The sequence below is a fragment of the Mugil cephalus genome, chromosome 13 (genome assembly GCF_022458985.1).
Source record: "Mugil cephalus isolate CIBA_MC_2020 chromosome 13, CIBA_Mcephalus_1.1, whole genome shotgun sequence".
NCBI classification, from domain to species: domain Eukaryota; kingdom Metazoa; phylum Chordata; class Actinopteri; order Mugiliformes; family Mugilidae; genus Mugil; species Mugil cephalus.
The window spans coordinates 26,092,922-26,119,054 of NC_061782.1; the positions used below are offsets into that span (position 1 = coordinate 26,092,922).

Sequence of the window (26,133 nt, forward strand, 5' to 3'; positions counted from 1 at the left end):
TAATTTAATCTTCTATGGTTTCAAATCAATTGTGATTGAGTTCCATTCCGGTACAGATTACTGGAGCATACAATAACTCTGATAAGTGTTGATGTTAAACCCTAGTGTGTTGATAATTTACTCTCTTGCAGTGAAAAACAAGCTCATAAAATTCTAACACTGTGTAGTGTGAATGTAATTTGACACCATTTCTGAAAATAAATCTTAGCCGTGTTAATTTTACACTTATTTTACCTTTTTAGTGTCAACTTACATGCAAATAAATTAACACCATTAAGTGAGTAAAAATCACAAGTTTCCACAAAATAATGCATTTAAGAACTTTATTAGCAGCTCTCAACTATAGGTATGTCAGGCTAAAATATCATTTCATCAAAACATCTCATGTAGAATGCAAATCTACATTCAAAACACTGTTGTTGAGTCTGCATAAAATAACAATATGGAACAACATAAAAAGATGAACTTGTACATCAAATGGTCTGATTTTTTCCAGGTATGTAACCGTGAACTAATCGTAAATGCCTAACAAGAATATTTGAACTCGTTTAGTCAGCCTGACAAACAAAACACTGCATGATAGAGGAGAAACTTCGAGCACTAATGAAGAAACCTCGCCCTAACTTCGGAGACATGAGGACTTTCCCTGACCTTGCCCTTTATCAATGTTGTACACTGTGGTTTGGATGAAAGTGTACATGTTGTGGAGCATGCTTGTAGAATGTGCCAAACACAAAATTAGCCTTAAACGGTTCATCAAAGGCACCAAAAGAAGAGGTTGACCTGCAAGGTATGGCATTCTTGTCAAGAATGATGAAGAACGGATGGATTGCATTCTTCTTAACTCCAACACCCAGGAGATAGGGTTAAGCTTTGGTGGTGATGGCATCGAGATGCTCTTGATTATTTGTTCCAGTCTGCAAAGACTAACACATGAAGATATGATTACAATTAGACAGTTGTTACATAAAATCAAAACAAAAAGAACAGAAAAACTACATAATAACACTTTAAGTTAGACATATTCACCACCAACTAGTTGCTTATTAGAACACACGTTAGCATCATATTGGCTGTCAGTACTCATTAAAAAGCACTTTATTAATGCCTTATTGTGCATGGCCATATTCTACAACTATTTGTTGTGTACACTGTTGCAGCCGAGCACGAACTAATGTTACCTGAACTAACTCGCTACCTAAAACCGCTAACAGCATGGACAAACTTCATGACGCCATGGTATAGACTTAAAGAGATAATGTAGTCAAATATACATTTTGAATGTAGTTACTGTTTTATTTTTATGCCATGACTCTGAATTCTGAACTGATTTTAATGAAATCGGTTTTAATATAAATTGGGTAAATTGAGCATGATACTGGTTACTTGTTTCAATTAAATCCAGTTACTGGGTTGGATCTACTCAATTCTGTACTAAAACATTAACCTTCTAAATAGCCACAACTTAAAATGTAAATTATTTAGAATTTATGCTTTTATGAGTTTCTCCAAAATTGTAGATTTCTGTAAACATCGCTTCAGAATTAAGAGAATTACAATGTTTAATTCATCACCCTGATATGGTGATGCATAGTCCACTGAGGTACGTAATTTCTTTTTCTATTGTTAATGCACTAACTAGTCTGCGCTAGCCAGCTGTTTCATACAGTTTGTTCTATGGCACTAATTCATCGTGCAATATGTGTCTTATATTATGTCACAGCTGCAAACATCAGGGAAGAAATGATCAGCACTCTGTCTCATGAAAACAGGACCCTTTCCCAGGCCCAGAGAACTTCTTGTGAAAGTGAAGAGAGCTCAGATACAGTCAGTTAAATGCACATGAACTGAGATGATTTATGGTTATTATTACTACACTTGAAATAAATGTTGTTAATAATATTCTCTGTGTATTATTTTAAATGTATTGATTAAGATGAAAGCGAACCATAACTCTTGAATTAAGAAGAATCATCTTATTAAGTTGCTCTGGATTTAGTTTTTTTTTTCACTCAATTTGAGTAAGAAACAAAGAAATAAGAATTGAAAAGCTAGTTTTGAGATTATTTGACTTGCATACAGTACTTGGAGTGTTTCACCACTTATTTTAAGTTATTTCTCACTTGCCTAATATGTATTTATTTTTTCTTATTTTAAGAAATCTTACCAAGTGTGATTATCTTACTGCACTGGCAGATTATTTCACTTAATTTTAGTCTGTATCCGCTCAAACCAAGTATTTATTTCTTATATTAAGACTATTCATTTTTGCAGTGAACCATAGGACAAACATGCTTTTGGAAGTTTTGCTCAATATACTGCATACATAATGTCCTCTTACATATATCACAGATCCAGCTTTAAATATTATACTGATGCATAAGTGTTTAGACATGATAATTATATATTCCAAGTATATGAGAGCAGCAGAAGAACAAGAACAATCATCTTACCAAAGTCAACATCAACTTCAGTGCCATCCTCAGGAGTCTCAGCTGCCAGCAAGAGTTCTTCAACCTCACTTGTGGATAGAAGCTTTCTACATTGTTGGATTATCTTTTTCTTGAACATGACTGGCCACCTCTCCAGAAGCTTGCTTTAGGTATCCTCTCCAAACATCAGAATGAAATCCTGTTCAGCCTGATGTGTGGTGGTGACGGGTGACAATTTCAATTATCTGACAGGCAACCAAAGTTAACACGTGATAGTTATAATAACTTCAAAATAATGATAGATACAGTATATACCAAGCCTTTGAGGTCTTTAAAACATGGAAAGTCGGACAGTATGTTGTTCGACTGCTGGGGGTCAAGGACCATGTTGCGGCGATACACAAACGTCAGTTTCATTTTCTTCTTGACAGTGTCCTCATCAGCTTTCACATGCACTTGTGAAAAATGAATTATTGCCTTAATCAGACTATAACAGGAGAACTTAAGTGCATGTAAACACGGTACTCTGATTCTCATTATCTGAATGAGACACCCAGATAATGCGATTGGAATTCGATTTTCTCCGGCATGTATACAGTAACCGCAGTTTTCAATCAGATAATGTGTGTGCGCATGCTCAACAACCTATGCGCTGGTGTGTGACCTCGGAACAAAAACGTCCAAGAAAGCAGGTCGCAGAAGAAAAGGAAGATGAAGAAGAAGAAGAAGAAGAAGAAGAAGGTAAACGGATGCATCTTATCTGCACCAGAAGTAGCGCGAACATTATGTACAAGATTAAAATATGTACTATTGTCCCTATGTTGTTGTTTGAAATGCCTGTCAGCTGGCTCTTGTTTATTATATGACGTAATAGGTCAATGAACCGTATTCATAGGGTTCTTACTCTATGAATAGAGCTCTAACGAGGCTATTGTCAGCGCCACAGTCTCAAAGTGTAAATGGTGTTGAAACTTCCTGGGGACAGAAATCAAAACTGAATTGTAAATAGATGGTAAATTAAATCTCAGTCCACCTCCTCTGTTTAGAGAAGGTTTTTCCACTTTGACATAGATGGCTTCCTTTACTCCTCTCTCAAACCATCTGTCCTCTCTGGCCAGGACTTTGACGTTGTTATCTTCAAAGCAGTGTCCTTTGTCCTTCAAGTGGAGGTGGACTGCTGAGTCGTTTCCTGATGAGCTGGCTCTCCTGTGTTGGGACATGCGTTTGTGGATGGGTTGTGTAGTTTCCCCAATGTACAAGTCTGTGCATTCCTCACTACACTGAACAGCATACACTACATTACTCTGTTTTTGTCTGGGTGTTTTGTCTTTGGGGTAGACCAGTTTCTGTCTTAGTGTGTTTCCAGGTTTGAAATAAACTGGGATGTGGTGTTTTCCGAAAATTCTCCTCAGTTTCTCTGATACACCAGCTATGTAGGGTATGGCGATGTTCTTCCTTCTGCTGTGCTCCTCTTCTCTGTCCTTCCTGGGACATCTTTTTGAGCCTTTGACAAAGGCCCAGTTGGGATATCCACATGTTTTGAAGGTTTCTTTGATGTGCTGTCCCTCCTTGTCTTTGCCATCCTGTCTTGTGGGTACAGTCTGTGCTCGGTACTGGAGGGTTCTGATGACTCCTAGTTTGTGTTCCAGGGGGGATGTGAATCAGTGCTGGTCTGTGCGTGTGAGTTTTCTATATACTTCGATGTTGAGGCTTCGGTCTTCTTCAGACTTCGCCAGACTTCAAGGAATTCTACAAGTCCAGTTGCCTTTATTCTCACCATCATAATAGTGCTCCTTGGAGGATGAAAGGACAACAAAAAAAGACATTCATTAATAACATTTAAAACTGAAAACAACAGTCTCTGATAGGATACAGCATTTAACATTACTACAACCATTACTGTGTGCAACTCACATGACCGGTCTTAGAGAATGGGTCACTAAGGTGGGGGAATAAGGTCAGTTATACTTATCACCTCTGGCATACATTTCTTTCACTTGTCTGAGTGGGGATGTACTGCAAGGAGAAAGGTGTTTGCCGTCATGTTCAGTGGATTTAATTTTGATTTCAAATTAACCTCTAAGCTTGATTCAGAACAAAAGGACTGTGAACAAATTACCCATTCTTTTCTGTCATGTCAGCTGCCAGTATGTTCACCATTTTTCGTCTGGTTTCATCCATCAAGGGTTTGGTTCGGTTGCATTAATTTATTATACATTCCCCACCAGGTTTGTTGGTAAGAACGGATTCCACGGACTGAAAACACAGTACAAAACTATTCAGCACATTAGGACTATATCCAATGAGTTCACTTAAATGCTGGGAATAAATTAATACCATGGCCAAGGATGTCCTGATCTCAAAGATACTATAGATACACTATACCAAGTGAACAGACAACACCCGTTTCATCCTTGGTCACACAACTGATGGTTGGATATGCCAGTATTACACCTCCACATGCTCAGTCCCACTCCTCTGGATTCCCATCAAGATCACAAAACTCTTGGATCAGACACTTTGCAATTCCTTGGAACAAGATGCCTGCATCAATGTTGCAGATGACATTAAGACAGAAGAGGGCTAAACCTCAAGACAGAAGAGCCTGGATTATAACTGTGATGAGCGCTATGTAGCAACACTGCCCAAATCCCAACAAGGATGCCTGTGATGAAATAGGAAAACTTATTGTGGCAAAATATCCTTCAACCTTTGCAGACACAAGTGAGGAAGTAGAAGAGTTTGGAGTGGGATACTATTCACTTGCAAAACAGCTGAAGACAAGAGTTGAACATGTAAATTGAAATAATGTCACTGAAAAAATACGGAGACCATGGAGATCAGTAACAATGACAGAAACTTTGGATGATGATAGCACACCCACCAAAACAGTGTGGTGCAAAGTAGACAGCTATGGCTGCATTAACTGGCAGCACAAATGTCTCCCAGAAGGAGACTGCTGACTCTTTAGAAAAGAGAAGAAAAGATGTAGCCGATATATTCCAGTCCACTGGCCCCAGAGCTCTGGCGAGGCCAGTTGTTGACGAGTCAATGAGGTTGACATACATTTATCAGCGTCACCTGATTAATGCCTGACTCTGTGACCATTTTAAGACTCTCACAGGTATTGGTATCTGTGATCGATTCGGGGAGCCTCTTCAGTCCAAGGGCACAAGGATCATAAACTTTTTCATAAGACAGACCCAGAACACAGATATCCAGCATTTTTTACAAGCTATTGAGAACGACACAACAGCCAGGCCGGCATAGCAGCAGTGCTTCTTCTAATGAAGCACTTCATGGAACAACAGGATTCCATCTTTCTTTTGTCAGATGTGAGCAGGCACATATATTGTTGTGAATTACGCGAAATGGCATCAAATATATAGTGGGCCAAGTGGATTCACTCTTATGGACTGCACTGAATTGTTGTCTTTAAGATGCTTTTTACACATGTTGTAATCCCAGGCTTCTTCTGTGTTTTAAAGACAACCGCAACAAAACTATCAATTGAGAGAGACATGACACTGCCAACCACACAGAGACTGATAATTCTTGGTAAGAGAAGACTTCTCTATAATTTTGAAGAAGGCTAGTGTATCCCTTTTAGAGTATGCCTTTTCAAGATGTGGAATGTCTTTTTGTCTTTCAGGGAACACATTTCTCTCTGCAACAAAGTGGATGGTGAGCATCAATGGAAGGGTGGCCTACGTTTTGGAGCCTGCTTGTGCAACATTGGAGCTCATACAACAGTAAATGCTTATTCTCTTCTGTGCTGTGGATTCAAAGTTGATCTTTTTCACCCTCTCTGAGCTGTAACAAGCCATGTAAACATGTATTAATGTATACATTCCATGTTTTTGTTTTTTTTCCCATCAATCTTCTCTTGCCTAAAGATTCTTTGAGAGGATCAATCTGGACGAAGGAACGAAATGCACTGCACAGGAGCAGTGGTAAAGAGGAAGGCAGAAGTCATCAACAGTACACAGTAAATTTTGCAGTGTTAAAGTAACACTTAAAGAGTTAAATTTAACACCATTTCCGAGTGTACTTGGTCCCACTCGGAATTAGTGTTAAATTAACTCTTACTGTAGTGTTTAGAATTTCAGAGTTAAATTAACTCTAAATAGAGTAAAAATTTAACACTCGCTTAAACTGAATAGTGTTACTGAAATTTTACACCAAAGGTTAAATAACACTTAAGAGTGTAAACATTATTCTTGGTAGAGTACATCATTGGCTCTTCTATGGTGTCAAATCAATTCTGATTGAGTTCCATTCCAGTACAGATTAACACTGCGTGGAGTTATTAAAAGTTAACACTGGAGGGTACAACAACTCTGCTAAGTGTTGATATTACACACCACTGTGTTGATAATTTACTCTCTTGCAGTGAAAAACAAGCTCATATAGAGTAAAATTCTAACACTGTGTAGTGTGAATCAAATTTGATACTATTTCTGAAAATAAATCTTAGCAGTGTTAATTTTACACCTAATTTACTCTTTTGTAGTGTCAACTTGCATGTAAAAATCACAAGTTTCCACAAAATAATGCATTTAAGAACTTTATTAGCAGCTCTCAACTATGTCAGGCATAGTAAAATATCAACTCATCAAAGCAGCTCATGTAGAATACAAACCTACATTCAAAACATTGACCTTAAGTCTGCATAAAATGACAATATGGAACAACATACAAAGAGGAATCTGTCGTTCCATACTTCAATTGTACATCAAATGGTCTGAAGTAATGCAGCTCATTTATGGTAAATGGTAAATGGTCTTGCTGTTATATAGCGCTTTTCTACCTACTCACATTCACACACCAGCGCCAGTTGCACTGGGAGCAACTGGGGGTTCAGTATCTTGCTCTCACACTTCGGCATATGGCACACTCAGGGGATCAAACCGCAAACCCTTCGGTTCATGGACAATCTGCTCTACCTACTGAGCCATAGCCACCCCTTTATGTTCATGCTTGCTGTTGTAGGATGTGCCAAACACAAAATTAGCCTTAAACAGTTCATCAAAGGCACCAAAAGAAGAGGTTGACCTGCAAGGTATGGCATTCTTGTCAAGAATGATGAAGAACTGGTGGATTGCATTCTTCTTAACTTCAACACCCAGGAGATAGGGTTGAGCTCTGGTGGTGATAGCATCAAGATGCTCTTGAATGTTTGTTCCAGTCTGCGAAGTCAAACACATGAAGATATGATTACAACTGGACAGTTCTAATACATAAAACCAAAACAAAAACACTTTAAGTTAGACATATTCGCCACCAACTAGTTGCTTATTAGAATACACGCTAGCCTCATATTGGCTGTCAGTACTCATTAAAAAGCACTTTATTAATGCCTTATTGTGCATGACTATATTCTACAACTATTAGGCAATTATATACGATTTGTTCCTCAATTCCCAAAAATACAAACCTTCTTGAAGACCACAAGATGCTTCTCTGCTTGGGATGCCGAAACCTTTCCTGGTCTCTTCCGACCCTGAACAGAGGGTGGAATCAGGTGTAGCAGCAATAAAACCGACGAAAGGTCAGTGTCTCAACCTGTAACAACAATCGTGTGTTCAATCTCAACACACTGCAGTTATGCAGGCTGTCAACAAAATTCAGTGACTCTGCGATGGAAGCAACACTTAAAATATATATTTTTTAAAACAATAACGGAAAGATAGCAGTTTTATATCATTACAAGAAGTTATCCAATTCAAACCATAAGACCTACACTTCAGCGCTTTTGAAGTTTTGTTCAATATGTGATTCTTTGGCTGATTCTACATCACATGGGAAAATACAGTATTATAAATACTGATATCAAAAAAAGTTTTAGAAACCTGGACAACTTTTAAAGAGGTACTCTAACCAAAAGTATAAACTTAATTACTGACTGTACTGTGATGAAAAATATCAGTGCTGGTGTAAATATTGTCATTTTTTTCTTCACAATTTATGATAATTACTATTATTTTGTGCCTTGAAAATGGCTCAAAATGTCTGCTGTTTTGAATCACCCTAAAATTTGCCGTGCCAGCCTGTAGACAAAGTCAGAGGAATTGAAGGGTGTAGCTAGACTTCAAGGAAAATTATTTTACTGAAAAACATTATGCACAACAAATGCAATAACTGATCTTGCGACTGTTTTGTTCCATACATTTTTTCAGTATTACCTCCAAACAACGATCGCCTGTCTTTAGCGGTGCCTCTCTGAATAGTTTTAATCCTTCAGGCCAAGTGCCCAGTTCCACTCTCACCATCATAATAGTGCTCCTTGGAGGATGAAAGGATAACAAAACATGACATTCATTAATAACATTTAAAAGTAAAAACAACAGGCTCCAATAGGGTTCAAAATTCTTCAATACAGCATTTAACATTACTACAACCATTACTGTGTGCAACTCACATAGCCATTCTTAGAGAATGGGTCACTGAGGTAGGGGAATAAGGTCACTATTCCTCTGGCGTACTTTTCTTTCACTTGTCTGGGTGGGGATGTACTGCAAGGATTAAGGAGTTTGCAGTTATAATCACTGGATTTAATTTCAATTTCAAATTAATATCTAAGTAAGATTCAGAACACAAGGACTGTTAACAAATTACCCATTCTTTTCTGTCATGTCAGCTGCCAGTATGTTCACCATTTTTCGTCTGGTTTCATCCATCAAGGATTTGGTTCGGTTGTATTCATTTATTACACGTTCCCCACCAGGTATGTTGGTAAGAACGGATTCCACCAACTTGAAACACAATACAAAACAATTCAGCACATTAGGACAATATCCACTGCAAATCAGAGTTCACTTAAATATTGGAAATAAATTAATATCATGGCTAAGGATGTCCCGATCTCACAGACATCGGCGTAGAACAATCAGCAGACTACAGACAGTATCTTAATTCAGGTAAAGGCTGCACCAAAGTGACTGTCTCCGTCCAGACAGTGACAAGGTTATAAGGATTACAGAGAGGATTTGTTAATTTATACTTTATTGTAAAAGATAATAATAATAATAATAATAATAATAATAATAATAATAATAATAAAAACAAGCATTTAAATTTAATTGATTTGAATAACTTTGATGTACTTGAAGTGTACACTTTATTATAATAAAATTTAAAAAAAAAAAAAACTTCAAGACATAATCATGAGATCAACAATGTCTTCAAACCACGTAAATGTCATAAGAACTTATTTATAAGCACTTACTTGCTTAGCTTCTGCATCCAACCTCTGGCGTATCAGAAAAAGAAAGGACTATCAGAAATTATGTCTGTGTCCTCAGAGTCCAAGGAATTGAGGAATGATGGTTGGGACTGCTCAGGAGAGGCAACCGTGGGGACAGATTCTAATCATGAATTGAGAAATAGAAATAAGAACACATTATATAGAGTTTGCTGGTAACCCTAACCTGCCACTTCTAATAAACATAATAACATAATAGAAATTTAACAGAATCAAACCTGAGTCATACTTGATGGTTAACACCCCAGTTGAGGGATCCGTTACTACATCCTAAAAAAAGGGCTTCATCCAACTCAGTCCCTGAACTGGCGACAACTTTCACACCTTCTGTTACAGCTGGGACACCAAACTTGGCAAATGCTAGGAAACAGGCACAAAAGCTTGTGTAAACAGGAAAATCATTGCTTATCTAATCATAACATTTCACTCCTCACTTGAATGACTGAATCTGGATTACCTTTTACAGTAGGGCTCAAACAAACACTTAAAGTGAATTAAGTATTTTTTATGTTTTTGTACCAGAGTCGCCTCCTTCCTTCACCACCTGACAGAGTTTGAGTGGAAGAACTTGGACTAGGTGGGTTATCTCAGACTCTGAGCGGATAGCTCTCTGCTTCCTGCAGCCTCTGCCTATTGCAGAAGCATCTTCACAGAGCAGGCAGGACGATCAGACATTACACACATTATAATGTCAAGTTCATGTTCAAATTGTAGTAGAGGGGAGTTGATGCACTTGTATTTTTTTGTTTTATTGTTGATTGTGTTTTATTGTTCTGAGAATTGTGTCTATTCGGATTTCCGTTCCAGACTTAATGTTTGGTCAATGTTTGGTTAAGACAGTCATTCCCAGAGGATGTATGTCCTACTGATTTGGCACTCATGAGGTTCGGGAGGTTTACATTTATGGTTTTAAGTTAAATTACTCAACTATTGGATGGAAGTCAGTACAGTCAGACACATTCTCCACAGGATGAACTGTAAAAAATACATTTCTATTTAAATACATGTAAATGTAAATACATTTAAAAGTTAAAAGTTGTGTAAACTGTAAAAGTTTTTTGTAAAAGTTTAAAAGTTAAACACATTTATAAATAGCCAAGCTATTGTACAAGGATTGGGTATGGGTTATCTCTCCTCGGCGCAAATCTTTTAATTCATTGATGTGTAATACTGAGGTCTATTCTCGTATTTTTAGTAGTAGTTTTACATTTGCACATGTTCCAAAGGTTTAAATAAAGAATTTGCATTTTTTAAAATAATTGTTGCAATTTGTATTGATTTTCAGCAGTATATTTTGAAAAAAATAAATAAATAAATAAAATATAGAATTACAGTAGTGTACTGTTATTAGTTAATTTACAATATCCAACTCTATTTCACTTTTACAGTAACAAAGTGTTAGTAAGTTACTGTAAAAACCCTGTGAAATGTCTAACAATGTTCTATGTGTTTCCTTCCACCTAATGTAATAGGTCAACCAGAAAGGTGGCCGTGTTAACCCACTGAAAAGAGATATATCGCAGAGGATCAATAAATAATAATAAATAAATGATTATGGTCATACCATTTTCCACTCATCCCAAACTCAGTGTCTTCTTTCATGTTCACCTAAGGCAGCCTACTGAAAATTGATCCATTTTGCCCCTTGCATACACTGTAGTTTGCTAACCAGATGTTTATACTTTTTTTCAGGATTATTTTTTCTCCCCTGAAGTTCTCTGGCACCGACCAGGGAGGCGTGCCTCACACTTTGAAAACCTCATAGAGGGTATAGAGAAAGGGGCTAAGCATGCAACTCTAAGGGGAGCCAGTGTTGATGCTGAGAGCTGAGGACGGACATGGTCCTACTCTCACCCTCTCGGAGCGGTTTGTCAGAAAGCAGGTGCAAATGGATTGTCAGTAGTTTAGTGACCAGTCTGTTGGGTATGATGATCTTAAAGACAGAGTCAAAGTCTGTGAAGAGTAACCTGCCTTAGCTCCCTCTCTGTTCCACGTGAGTGAGTGTGGAGTGAAGAGCTGTAGCAATGGTGTGTTCTGTAGTTCTGTTTGTCCTGTATGCAAACTGGCAGGGATCGAATGTGGGTGGCAGGCTTGCTGTGATGCCACTTAAAGACCAGTTTCTCGAAACTTTTCATAATGATGGGCCCTGACTGGTAGTCATTGAGGCTGCTGGTGTAGGTCTACTTTGGTAGTTGAATGGTAGTGGAGGAGTTCAGGCAGGGTCAAATTAACTACTGGGACAGGGACTGGTTAATTATGCTGGTGAAGACACCAGCTGGTCAGCACAGTCTCTCAGCACCCTCCCAGTGACCCCATCTGGTCCAGCAGCTGGGATTCACAGCCCACAGAGTGCGCCGTACCTCCTGTGCCTGCACTGTGAGGATGTAGCTGCTGGGGGCTGGTGAATGTGGTCTTTCTGCTGCTAGTGACCCAGCTTTAAAGCAGACAAAGAAGTGGTTTAGCTTTGTCCAGAGTATTTGCTCCCCTGGTGACACATTTTATGTGTTGGTAAAATTTAGAGAGCACTACCTTTAAGTTGGCATGGTTTAAGTCTCCTGCCTCTGGATACACTTCTGTTGAAGGCTGATGGCATTGTACAGGTGGTTAAAGGCTAAGCCGATGGTAAACATTTTCGTGGGAGATATGTAGGTCTGCATTTGACAGTCAAATATTCTAGGTCAGGAGAGCAATAGCTAACAACTCACCAGTTCCTGCATGGGTGGAAGGAAGTGCTTTCACATCTGTTCTCTCTGTCTGACTGTCAGCAGGATCACACAATTTCTGCAAAATGTAGTGGAGCAATGACCAACTTAGATGCCATATACCTCTGCCCCCAGTACATATACATAACAAGGAAGAGAAGCGTAATTGGTCAATATTGCACAAAACGACAACAAAAATGCACTAGGGGAAGAGGTCTGTGTTTGACTATGATTTGTACATAGGTAGCGTGACAGTAACCAACTCAAAAGCAGAAGAAGAAGGTAAATTAATTTAAATTGCTACAATAAATGCAGGACACAATAATAAGTAAACACTATTTCCGTCAATGCCACCTGAATAAGACCTTCCAGTTTTTATTTTATTTATTTTTATTATTAATTTTATTGTTGGTCTTAATGCCAATTTAATAAAGACTTTTAAGCATTGTTTTCCTACTACTTACATTAAATATATGATAGTAGCCTGTCAGGCATGTGTGCAAACACAGACTGACATGACACCCAAGTAAAAACATAAGTCTGTGATGACCCACAATAGGGAACATAGTAAAGACATTCACCCAGGTACCAGAGGGCTTGTACCTTTAAGAGCTAGAGTTTACATGGTTGCTTAGCAACCTGAGAGTTTATGCAGGTTCCAGGTTCTACAGAGATATATGGTTTCTTAGCAACCGTTCGGTTTCAGTATTTTCATTGTGTGGAGAGTAAGCAAACTCAACTCACCTCAGTCTCCGGTCTGATCATTATTATTTACATCTCCACAAGTCCAGATAAATTTAACTAAACAATATGCATAAATAATACATGACCATAAACCATAAAATCAAGTCCAGGGGACTCATTTGTCAATGACTGTGTCAGTGTTCACTCAGATCAAGACTCAGTAAGTGAATGGGATTTTTTTATTATTATGATTATTTCTCTCCTCTGGGTACTCCAGTTTCCTTCCACCTTCCAAAGACATACTCGTTGATTGGTGATTCTAAATTGTTTGCCTCTGTGTATTAGCCCTGTGATGGACAGGTGACCTGTTTAGGGTGTACCCCGCCTCTCGCCCAATGACAACTGGGATAGGCTCCAGCAACCCCGCGACCCTAGTGAGGATAAGTGGCTGTAGAATGTAGATGATGTGACTTCTCTCCTCCTCAAACCATCACCTTACCACGGTAGACCCTATGGGCTATGCTTTCTGGGGAATTTTTCCCCTTACGTCTTCGCCCATGGGATTTGGCCAGGTCCAGCCTGAACTGGATGCATGGACTCACCTCCCAGAGCTTGTGGAAGAGGTGGAGCACTATTGGCTAGACATCACCTGGACACACAGTGTCGGCTCTGGAACCCAAGTCCTTGAGAAGGATGCGACCCTCTTCTTTGTTGGACTTGCTCCAGGTGAAAGGTGGAGGGACAGGGTGGGCTTTTTGCTTGCCCTAAGACTCTCCGCCTGTATGGTGGTGTTCTCCTGGGTGGATGAAAGGGTTGCTTCCGTGTGCCTTTCGGGTTGGGGAATAGAGCCTGAATGTTGTTTACGCTTCTGCGCCAAACTGCAGGTCAGAATACCCACACTTTTTGGAGGCCCTAAGACGGACACTGAATTGTGCCCCAACTGGGGACTCCATTGTCCTGCTGAGGGATTTCAACACCCACGTGACATTGTCGAGGCGGCTGTTGCAAGTTACAGCTGCAAGGTCACTGGTGCTGTTCGAGGCGATAAGGTGGTGGGAGGTGGGAGCCGTCAGGCTGAAGGAGGAGGCCTACAGGGCTTTATGAACCAGGGTGAACGAATGAATCCAGTGTAAAGGACTTTGGAGTGTATTTGATAATCTCTCTCACAATATCAACAATATGCAAAGCAGTTATTACGTTATGCGCTTGTGACTTTGTTACATTATGAGCTGATGAACTTTCAAATAAAGGCTAAAATGCCAAAAAATATTCTTAAAAAAACACTTTTATTAACAATTCACTTATGTGCTTTTGGCAAACATAAATGAAACATAAACATTCAATTTTAATTTGTACAAAAAAAACAGGACAGTAAAAAACATTTGTACTTGGAACCAATGACAATCGAAATGCCACTGACGTGGAGTCAAAATCAATGCCAACTTACAAATATTGCACTTTCAAATGTGCAATTCTCAAGCTCTCAGGTTTTAAATCTATTTTATAACATTTTATTTTCTTGTGAGCCTTGGTCTGTTCTTGTCCGTCTGTGATTGTATGACTGAAAGCAACAGTAACACAGAAACCACAGATGTGCTGTTAACCACCCAACAAAGGCATAATGATTTTAAAAATCCTAAAAGTTGGTAGTGGCAAAAAGGTGGCAGTTTTCTCTGCTCTAAGACTGTGTGGGTGTGTCCGCTGGAGGGGCCCAATAAAAATACTCAACTTAAAATAAGCCTTCAGGACAAATCTAATCAAATAAAATCAAACTTTATTTATATAGCATCTTTCATGCACACACACACACACACACACACACACACACACACACACACACACACACACACACACACACACAAACACACATTACACAGTTACACGCACACTCATACCCATATACAATGTAAGAGCTGTTGAGACATGGCAGGGCCCTGAAGCGAAGGGACCCACAGAACGGCGCCCCAAGCATGGCAGGCCCCCATGAGGAAACACTGAATAATTAAAAGACTAAAACAGTAAGATGTGGTAGGGAAAGAATAAATACATAGAATAATAAATAAATAAAATAAGTAAATAAAACGAAATAAGTAATACCAATATATCATAAAAGTAAATAAATGAGTAAGTACTAGGAAGAGTGGAGTAAAAGTATTAAAATACATGAAAAACACTAGTAAATAAATAAATAAAACAAAATCATGTAAAAGTTTGATTAAAGAGATGAGTCTTGAGCCTCTTTTTAAATGTATCAACAGTCTCTGCAGCCCTGAGGTTCTCTGGCGGGCTGTTCCACAGTCGGGGGCCATAATAACTGAATGCCACCTCCCCATGTGTCCTAGGTCTAACTTATTGTGCCAGAGGACCTCAGGGTTCTCGAGGGTTGATACGGTAAAAGCAAGTCAGACAGATAAGGAGGTCCAAGACATTTAAAAACTACTAAAAGAACCTTAAAATCGATCCTGAAACTCACAGAGAGCCAATGCATCGATTTTAAATCTGGTGTAATGTGCTCTCACCCTCTGGTTCTTGTCAGCAAACAAGCGGCTAGTAATTGTAAATTGTAAATGATCTTTTTAGGAAGACCAGAGAGCAGAGCTTTACAATAATCCAGAAGACAGGAGCTAAAAGCATGCATCAGCACCTCCGTGTTAGCCTGAGAGAGAAACGGGCCGCTATATTCTTAAGATGGTAAAAACCTATCTTTGTTACATTTTTGATGTGCGGAATAAAAGTTAGTCTAATCACACCCAGATTTTTAACAGATTGTGATATCTTAAAATCCTGTAGTTCCTGTAAACACAGTTTAAAAGGGCATCAATAGGCCCTGTGTCATCAGGAGACATGGCAATGTACAGCTGTGTATCATCAGCATAACTGTGAAAGTTGATGCCGTGCCTCCTGATGACGTCCCCAAGAGGAAATATATAGAGATTAAAAAGAGTTGGCCCTAAAATTGACCCATGGGGCACCCCACACTTAATGTTATGCCTTCTGGAGGAACAGATATTCATACTTACAAAGAAATGTCGCTCTGTGAGACAGGAATTGAACAGTACCAGAGATGCCGACAAGGTTACTGGGTCTGTTTAATAAAATGCAGTGGTCTACTGTATCAAATGCGGCACTAAGATCCAGTAAGACCAGAACTGTGACCTTTTGTGAGTCCATGTTACGCCTGATATCATTTAAAATCTTTAAAAGTGCTGTCTCGGTACTGTGGTTCATCCTAAAACCAGATTGAAATTTCTCTAGAATGTTGTTTCTAATCAAGAATTAGTTTACCTGATTAAAAACAATTTTTTTCTAAAATTTTACTTAAAAATAGTAAGTTGGATACAGGTGTGTAATTATTAAAAATCTTGGGGTCTAAATGGCTCTTCTTAAGAAGGGTTTTCCCTACCGCCATTTTGAAGGCAGTGGGGAAGACCATGTCTGAAGAGAGCAATTTACTATATTTAAAATGTGTTCCTCAAAAAAATCATAAAATGTTCTTAAAAGTGATGTGGGAATTGGGTCTAAAAGGCAGGTTGTGGGCTTTACTTAGGAGAAAACTCGACCAAGCGTCCTTGCATCAACCAAGGCAAAACTCTCCAGTGTTTCCTCAGGTAAAAGCAACGGTTCTGGTGTGTTAAGATGGATATTTTGAGAAGTTAAAAGACCGGATCTGATCTTATTGATTTTACTTCTGAAGTGGTCTGCAAAGTCCTCGCAGAGGATGTCTGTTGACATCATGGGAGGTTTATTAAAATTTGGGTTTGTTAAAATATCGATGGTGGAGAAAAGGGATTTGGGGTTATTTTTATTGTCTTAAAGTATGATACTCTGGCCTGTTTGACAGTATTGTTGTAGATTTTGAGTTCTGTAATATTTCATAATGAACAATTAGTTTTGTTTTCCTCCACTTCCTTTCTGCACTCCTGCATTTCTTTTTCAATTGTTTACAGACTTCATTTCTCCACGGTGGTGTAGGTTTTGTTCTTATTATTTTAGTTAAAAGTGGAGCCACTGAGTCTAGTGTTGACTTCAGTTTCATACTAAAATCGTCCACAATAAAGTCACATTGCTGGTAAAACTGCAGCAGGAGTGCTCTGTAAAATCTCAATAAAGCAGCCACTTCAGAAGTTAGGTAGCATTTCCTCACTGTTTTCACCGGGGGATCCTGGTGGCTAAAACTGGTGATGTTAAAATACACACGGTAGTGGTCAGACACAGCCAGGTCAACAACAGAGGACACATCAGTGGACAGGCCATAAGTTATGACCAGATCCTGGGTGTGTCCTCTGTTGTGAGATGGCTGTGTGTCCGAGGTTTTATCTGCATGCAAATTAAAATCACCAGTTATTAAAATTCTATTGTAAGCAGAGTGTATGATTGATACTAGCTCTGAGAATTCATTTATAAAACAGGAGGAATGATGGGGTGTCTGTATATTGTGATGCAAAGAATTTGAGGACTGGTAAAAACAAAAGCATGATACTCAAATGATGAATTTTTTTTAAAAGAGATTTCATTTGAGATAAGCGAGTTCTTAATGAATGATGCAGTTCCTCCTCCTCTCTTCACTCCCCTAGTTGTAAATTAAAAATTAAAATAAAGTGGGAAAGCCTCGGTGAGAACAACTGGTGCATCACTGCCAAGCCATGTCTCTGTTAGTAGTAAAATGTCAAGATTAACTAAAATCAGGTCGTTTATGATAAAAGTTTAGAACACACGTTCAGCACAGCCAACTTCAGTCCGGTTTAAGTGTGAGTGGAACTGAAGTGACAGGGACTAGTACCGGGGGGACGTCAAACATTGAGGGACGGAGTAGGAGTAAATGGATCGGATAGGCGTGGTTGAGTGTGTAGAGTGTGAAATGCTGGCGGACAGGTGACGACTACCGGACTTATTGAGGTGGAGACCGTCAGCGCTGAAAAGATGCCTTCTATCCCAGAAACGGTTAAAATTGTCAATAAAAGCGATGTGTTGAGGTTTAACAGCCTACTGAAACGACCCATCCCCCAGCCACATGTGGGGGTGGGGCGGGAGTTGTGGAAGTTGCAGTGGAACTGTTTAATTGAGTGGAAAAGAAGAAGGAAGTCCTGTTTTATTATTTCAGACTGTTGTTTTGAGATATCGTTTGTGCCAACATGTATAATTATTTTATGGGCTTCGAGATGAGATTGTATGATGTCCGGGAGTTTGTCCAAGATGTCCAGAACGGTCGCACCTGAAAATGATAATATGAGCCCTCCCCTCAATCTTACATTCCTCACGATGGAGTCTCCAATTAACAGTGTAGTTGGAGGGGGCCTGATCAGCGGTGGAGACGTTACCAGAGGTGGTGGAGATAATGGAAAATGGCGGACAGGACGGAAGCAACTTGATGACATTTTTAAAATAAAGTAACGACAGGAGCCACTGTTTGATTCGACAACTATGTCGTGGGTAAATGTGCAGTTAAATATAATGTAAAAATACAATTTAAATGACTAGCTAATGTGTCAAACTATATCAAATAAGAGACCCTTGTAAAATTTAGTTCTTGGCAGATGTTCAATTCATTCTGGTGGCATCTTCTCTTTGGAGTCTCAACAAATCATCAGAAGTCAGAGTCCATGTCATCAGAGTGATCTTTATTGCCAGCAAAAAAGGAGAGCAGCATCACAGTGCACAAAGGTCACCACGACCCTGCTCTGAGGTGCGAGGGCTACTGTTCTTATCTTTTATACCTTTGGGACCTCACAAGTCACACCCTTGTCCATCCCCTACATTGGGGCACACCCTCACCAGCCCCTTATTTTAACCAATTATATCATTAGAAATTTCTTCGTCACCGTTGCTGAGCCACGTGACCTTGGATGCAACGTGATCTGCTCCAAATACCTTTCTATTTTTTCCTCAGGTTCATCCACCTGCATTTACATCAGTAGCTTTGGAATTTCCATAGGCTCCCAGTTTCACAAAGTTACTCCCGCCCAATTTAGTCCACTCTTTAGCTCAATTTCTTTAAAATAACCAAGTTTATTGCAAACAAACTAAATTTTACCAAGTGTAATAAGTGCGACTATCTTCTATATACACAGGTGCTCTTGTGAGGAATACAGTAGATTTAATTTCAGTGCTCTCCCTTTGTGTTCTAGTAGTACATACCTGGTGAAGGCCCATCATATCAAACTTAATGTTGTAATCAGGCTAATGACATCATGATTGGACATATCATTGTAATTCAGTCATAACCTTATAATCAAACATGACATCATAGTCATTCTGCTTGCATCTATTTTCCATTTATCTTCTTTTTAGCACATCACAGACTTTAAAATTACACTACAAAACCTCACTCTCCCTCACTATAAATCGATGACATACGCAAAACTCTCAGAAATGTTGAGGAGCCAGTGAGAGTTGTTGGCAGCTACTGAATGTAACTAATAAAGTAACTTATAATCTAACTTCCAAAGTGGTTTAAAACAGCTGAACAGGAACAGGAAATTACATAACATTGTCAGGTTTTGTCATTTCTTGACTGGCTGTGAAACATTCAGTCACAAAAGCTTATATTTTAGCACGAAATCTGTCCAATCAGAAACCAGGAATGATGTCCCTATCCCTTCCATAATATGAAATATTGTGTTTTTTCAGTGTCTTTGTGTTTTGTGAAATGTTGTCGTGTTTTGACCTTCAGGGCCACCGTACACCCCCTTACAGAACTCTCACACATGCACCCTCCCCCGTCAGCCACGTACACTCACTCACTCCTGCTGACAATCAAACAGACTATCAGTCCTCAAGACAATCACACACACACACAGCATTTCATAGACTGGAACTTGCACTCAACTGCACTTTATGTCATTACATTATTTACATTTTCTTTGTATATATTTTGGTAGTGTTTTTTATTTGTAAGTGTTGTTCAAATGTCTGTGTATTTATGTGTAATTTTGTTATGTTTCCATAATGACAATAAAGACTCTTGATTCTTGATTCTTGATGTGGTGGGACACATACTCCCACATTAGTGAGATGTCTGACCCTGAGGAGATGCACACATCTTATCTAACCTTGGATGAATGGATGTTAATGGGAACAAGTGTTATGCTTCTCTTTGTTGTTCTGGATGAGGTTCTCACACTAGTGTTCGTTCTCTCCTCTACATCTGAACAGGCAGAATGCGACATGTAGGATGTGAATTAAAAGTGGAAGTAGGAGAAAAAATATATATAACAATATATATGTGTGTGTGTCCATTTGATGGATTGACATTGTCAAAGGTGTAACTATGTTTGCTAAACCACTCAAGATTCAGTGGAAGTAATGATCAACCATTTTATATGTTATGTACGAACACTAGGTGATGAGCAAATTAAATATTATCTTACAGGGACAGCTGTTGAATGGCAACCTCAAAAACATTTCTCTTTTCCTGCTTCTTACTACATGGAAAAATGGACAAAAGTGATCGTATACAATGCTGTGTGAAGGAATGAGTGGGTTAAATGTAGAGAAAGAATTTCCCACTGAGGATCAATAAAGATAAAGGAGAAAAAAATAATCAGATTACATAAACCTTATCGGATAAATTATGAACGGGCATTTTATTTAGTTCTTAATAAGCAAAGAAAAATTATGATAATCACATTCAGATATACTCTTCTAGTTTAGAAACTGTAACTCTGGAGAAAGTCCAGCCTTTTAAAGATTTACAGACCCATATTTTGAAATGCCACTTGTCACTTGTGTTGTGGAAATATGAGATTCGTGGAAATGACACTGAAGATTCAGATGGCTTGTGTTGAAATAAGGTTTACTAATATCAGGAGAAATAGTGACAGCTGTTCATGCATTTGGAGTCAGAACCATTCTGCCGAGCCAACCATGACAGGAGGAATATAAGATGTGACATTAGGTGTGAGGTCAGCCGCTGACTATCACCATCTGTGGCAGCAGTCAGTCTATCCAGCTAACCTTGTATACCCTGTTTTGTCTATGGAAGGAACACAAACAAGACTAGGTCAAAGAGACCTGTTTAACATATTTTTTTTTTCTTCACAAATACTCAGCAAAGTAACTCTCTAACTCTTTTTATTACACAGCTTCTTCAGTCAATAAATGAATTAGGGAAATTAGCTTTCCCAACTTTTAAGACTCAAATCACAGGGCAACATCCTAGAGATCTGCATAACAGCTTAGTAGCCTCTTTTGAGGGCCATGCTGTCTGCTGTCTGTACTTCTCTTATCAAAGGCACAAGGTAAGCTAAATAGCAAACACCCTGCAGAACAAAGTCAGCATACAGCTAGAAGCTTTATCCCGACAGACTAAATACACTCTCTCCAGGAGCGGAGCAACACGCACAACTGATAAACTATCGCTGGTGCCCAAATCAAGGTTGTAGCCCACACCCTAGAAACATAAGGAAACATTGTGCAAGGCATGAATCTTTATATGGGGAATATAATGTAAACAATCCCTCAACTGTGTTTTTCTCTGTTGAAATGGCAGCAGAACAGTTATGAATCATAATTTGTGCAACTCTAATAATACCTCAGTTAACACAGAGGGAGTGAAGGGCTGGGGTACACACTGTGGGCTCAAAGGAAATTCAGATCAGTTGGTTTGGGCTAAACTAAGGGAAATTTTATATCTAAATGCTCCATTACTGTCCAAAAAAAGTTTTCATACCTCCATTGCAGTGAAATATTGCATTAAGTATCACTCTCACGTCTTCAAGTGCAATTTCTTTTAGTATAGTAATAAACAAAATAAAAATATGTAAGAAATTTTGAGTATTGGGTAATTTTGGTTCCAATGGTCCACTAATGAAGGCTGTGTGTTTTATTAAAAGACACATTTTCTGCTGCTGTGCTTCATTTCTTTATAAAGCCAACACGTTTGAAAATTCTTCAGACAAAAATGGCGTGTTTCCTAACACAGGAAACACGCCTGAAGATATAGATTCTCAGCCAGGAAGGCTAAAGTTGCTGCCAGATGAACCAACAGCTTGGAAGACAAACCAAGATCTGGGCATTTAAGGGTTTCTTCAGCAAGAAATGCTAGCATCCTTATTTGCGCATGCAGAAAAAAAGGAGCTCCAATAGCAGTGGTCAAACCAGACTGGTATCCAGGTGTCTCCTATGGAAACAGCTCCCAGTTTGTATTCGGGAGGCAGACACAGTCTCTACTTTTAAGGTCAGGCTTAAGACTTTCCTTTTTGACAAAGCTTATAGTTAGCAAAGTTATAGCTAAAGCTTATAGTTCTATTACTAACCGCTGTGTCTCACTCTCTCCCCTCCCCTCCGCTCCCCCTCCATCTTCTTGTGAGGGTCTCTGGTCTGGAGTGCTGAATATCTGACCTGTGGAGTTCTAAGCTACATCTGCTGCTGTGGCCTCATCAACGAGCCCAGTCTTCATGGTCTGGAGTGCTGTGTATCAGACCTGTGGAGCTCCATAAACTACATCTGCCCCGGTCTTCATGGCCTCCTCTCATTGTCTGCTCCTACCTAGATGAACAATTCACCAACCTGCCCATGATTCCTGTCACATAAGATCATCAGCTATGTGTTACATTATTAGATTCTACGTGTTTCCTTCAGCTTGATATATGTATCTATGACAGAAGTTTGTTCTGTTTCTCCTGTTCTTCTTCTTTTCTTTTCTTCTTCTGTTTCTAGCGGCTGGCCTTCGGCAGATGGGTCCCTCCATATGAGCTGGGTTCTGCTCAAGGTTTCTTCCTGTTAAAAGGGAGTTTTTCCTTGCCACCGTTGCCCTCAGGCTTGCTCTGGAGGTTGCAGGCTGGTTTTTGTGAAGCGTCTTGAGACGATTTGTATTGTTATTGGTGCTATAAAAATAAAACTGAATTGAACTGAATTGAACTGAATTGAGAGGAAACCGGAGAACCCTGAGAAAACCCACACAGACACAAGGAGAACATACAAACTCCGCCCAGAAAGATCATCTAAAGAGCATCATACTAACAGTAAAATCTGCTGGTGGTAGTGTGATGGTCCAGGGCTGTTTTGTTGCTTCTGGACCTGGAAGACTTGCTGTGATAAATAGAAGCATGAATTCTGCTGTCTACCAAAAAATCCTGAAGGAGAATACCTGTTCATGACCTCAAGCTTGAAGCGCACTTGGGTTCTGCAGCAGAACAATGATCCAAAAAAATTTTTCTGACATGGCCATTTCGATTTTGTCTTCCCTTAATAATACTAACCTTCATTTAAAAATTGCATTTTGTGTTTATAATATTTAAATTGGTTTGATTATCTAAATCATTTCGAGTTGGAATCTGACTCGACCTTTCTGGAGTTTGCATGTTTGTTTGTCTCTGTGTTAGCCCTGTGATAGACTGGCGACCTGTCCTGTCCTCTCGCACGATCACAGCAACTTCCACAATCCTAGTGAGGATAAGTAACAAACATGCAAAAAAATCAGAAATGGTCTCCAATTTGGCCTCCCTGAACCTAAATTCACAGTGGGAATCTACAGAGGATTAGGGACACTACTTGTCCAGATGCAGAGTGTGTTGTGTTATAGTGTGGTTCATAAGTCAGTGAATTTTTTTTTCTCAAATCCACATTTTTTGAACATTATAGAGGAAAATCTTAGCATGGCTTAGTGAAACACTGTCATAAATGTCAGTCAATACCTGAGTTTTTGCTGTGGCAGCAGTGACTACATCCACAAACAATACGTTAGCTGTAACCAAATGAGCTAGCTCAGGCTCTTCCTGATGTCTCACACCAGTCTCTTCATTGCTCTGTCCATTATGTTGACATCCTCTCCAATATAAATGGAAATGACCTCGGTGCATCATGTCTTCAACAACACTATACATTGCAGAAACATATTGATTAGATTTGGTGCCATTTGTCCTACCACATCTCAGATTAGCAGCTATCTGACTATGGACTACGGCGACTGACTATTACACTTTGCTCTAGCGTCAGCTGCAAACTTCCGCTGGCTGTGACATTTCACAGTGTGCTCTGCGAACTGACTCACAGGTTTTTTATAGGTGGTAACTAGGCAATAAGATATTTTTTTGTGTGCTACGACACAAGACATGAACATGGACAGATATATGTAGTGTGAACAACATGATGACAATAACAATATGACAGTATATTTGACAATTATTACAATTATTGTAGCAACAGGAATAATAATAACCACAATAATACTGATACTGGATACTAATACTACAACTACTACTACTACCAACAACAACAACAATAACAATAATAATAATATGATGATGATAATGATGGCAATAAAGGGAAGATTGAGCAGGAGGGGGTGGAAGAGGCATGGGTATATTTACTTGAATTAAATACAGGGGTGCCGCCAGTCACATTGGACCCAGAGGACGCCAGACTGCAGCTCCCCAACACCTCCGCTCTTACCCCACCCCCACACACCCCAGAGTGCATGCAGCACAACACCTTTATATTTGTTTGTTTTTGTTTTGGTTCCAATAATATAAGTAATGCATTAAAATCATAGTGCGTGTGGTGTGTTAAAAACAGGCTGGGGCGTTGACTATTATGCTGTTTGTTTGCTCTATGTGTCCCCTTTCCTTATACTGGTGTGTAGTGCATTAAAAAAAGGGGATGTGCTACATGGAGACACTCCAGGGCAGAAAACCCTCCAGGGTGAGTAGATCAAAGGACAGGCCCACGCCAGCCACAGCAGGACCCGAGGCAGAGCCAGTATATAACAGAAAGAATGCATAATAATAATAAAAATGATAATAACAATAATAATAATAATAATAATAATAATAGCAGCATTATCACTATCATCTTTACAGTTGTATCTGTTCTCTCTTCCTCACACATTCCATGCCTTAGGAGTTATTTGATAATAAAAATGAAATTATTGATATTAATAATAATAATAATAATCATAATAGGAATACCAGCATCAATCACAACAAAGGTGTGTGTGTGTGTGTGTGTGTGTGTGTGTGTGTGTGTAAGTGGGTGGGTGGGTGGGTGTGTGTGTGTGTGTGTGTGTGTGTGTGTGTATAGGTAGGTGGGTGGGTGTGTGTGTAAGTGGGTGGGTGTGTGTGTGTGTGTGGGTGTGGGTGGGTGTGTGTGGGTGTAGGTGGGTGGGTGGGTGTGTGTGTGTGGTGCATGTATATGTGTGCGTGTAACACTGGTAAGTACTAATTATTTTATGTGAGGATAATGCTATCGATTGAGATAGTTAGATAACAGACAAGAAAAAGAAGTATTGAATGGAATTATGTTTGCAAAAATGTGATAGAATCTGACCAGACAGACCAAGTTTCTGTTTTGTTGTTTTCCAGAGAAATGTGGTTTGAAAGACGGTTCCTCCAATGAGCCAAATGTATGTTGTTTTTTGATTTCCAGTTCATGAGAATAGTTTTCATGGTGATGGTTAGGGCCTAGCTGTTTATTGTTTGCTTTGTCCAGGTCAAGAAATGTTGAGTCTCCTAAAAGGGGTAAAAGAATGTGGGATAGTGTCTCTGTGACCTCTTTCTAAAAGTAGTTGACAGGTGTGCAGAGCCATGTGGCGTGAAGGTATGTGTCAGGACAATTTTGTGTGCAGTGTGAACATATTTCAGACGTGCCTCCTATTCTAAACATCTTGCACCCGCTGTAGTGAGTTCTATTGTATGAGTCTTTAGTCACAGTACACATGTTTTTACAGATTTGGGTCCAGAAATCGGCATTGGGAGCAATGGGGAGGTTTGTTCCCATTTTATTGCTGGTAGAGAAATGGACCTGTCTGACTGTAGTATTATTTTACACATTTTGGAGAGGAGTCCTGGGGAAGGAATTTTAATCAATTCAGAGACTGTATCTGGAAGATATAGACTGATATTTCTGTTGTTAATCTTTGATCAGATGGCTGATTTTAATTGATACTATTCTAAAAATTGGTTGCTCCCAATGCTGTATTCCTGGACCAAATGAGAGAATGGAACCACGGTGTTAGTATGAAAAATGTGTCTGAGGTGTGTGATGCCCTTTATAGCCCATGTGTGAAAATTCAGTGTTTGTTTGTTGCCAAGGAAATCAGTATTATTCCAGATCA

The 26,133-nt window shown here is 39.1% G+C and overlaps 1 long non-coding RNA gene across 1 annotated transcript; it reads right to left on the reverse strand.

The window, feature by feature from the left end:
* Positions 1-8,379: 8,379 nt before the first annotated feature.
* LOC125018700 lies at positions 8,380-9,312 on the reverse strand. The gene is made up of 3 exons (XR_007113986.1): positions 9,051-9,312; positions 8,854-8,947; positions 8,380-8,717 (listed from the first exon to the last, which is right to left on the reverse strand). It is a non-coding gene; the product is annotated as an uncharacterized LOC125018700 (long non-coding RNA).
* Between the last annotated feature and the right edge of the window lie 16,821 nt (positions 9,313-26,133).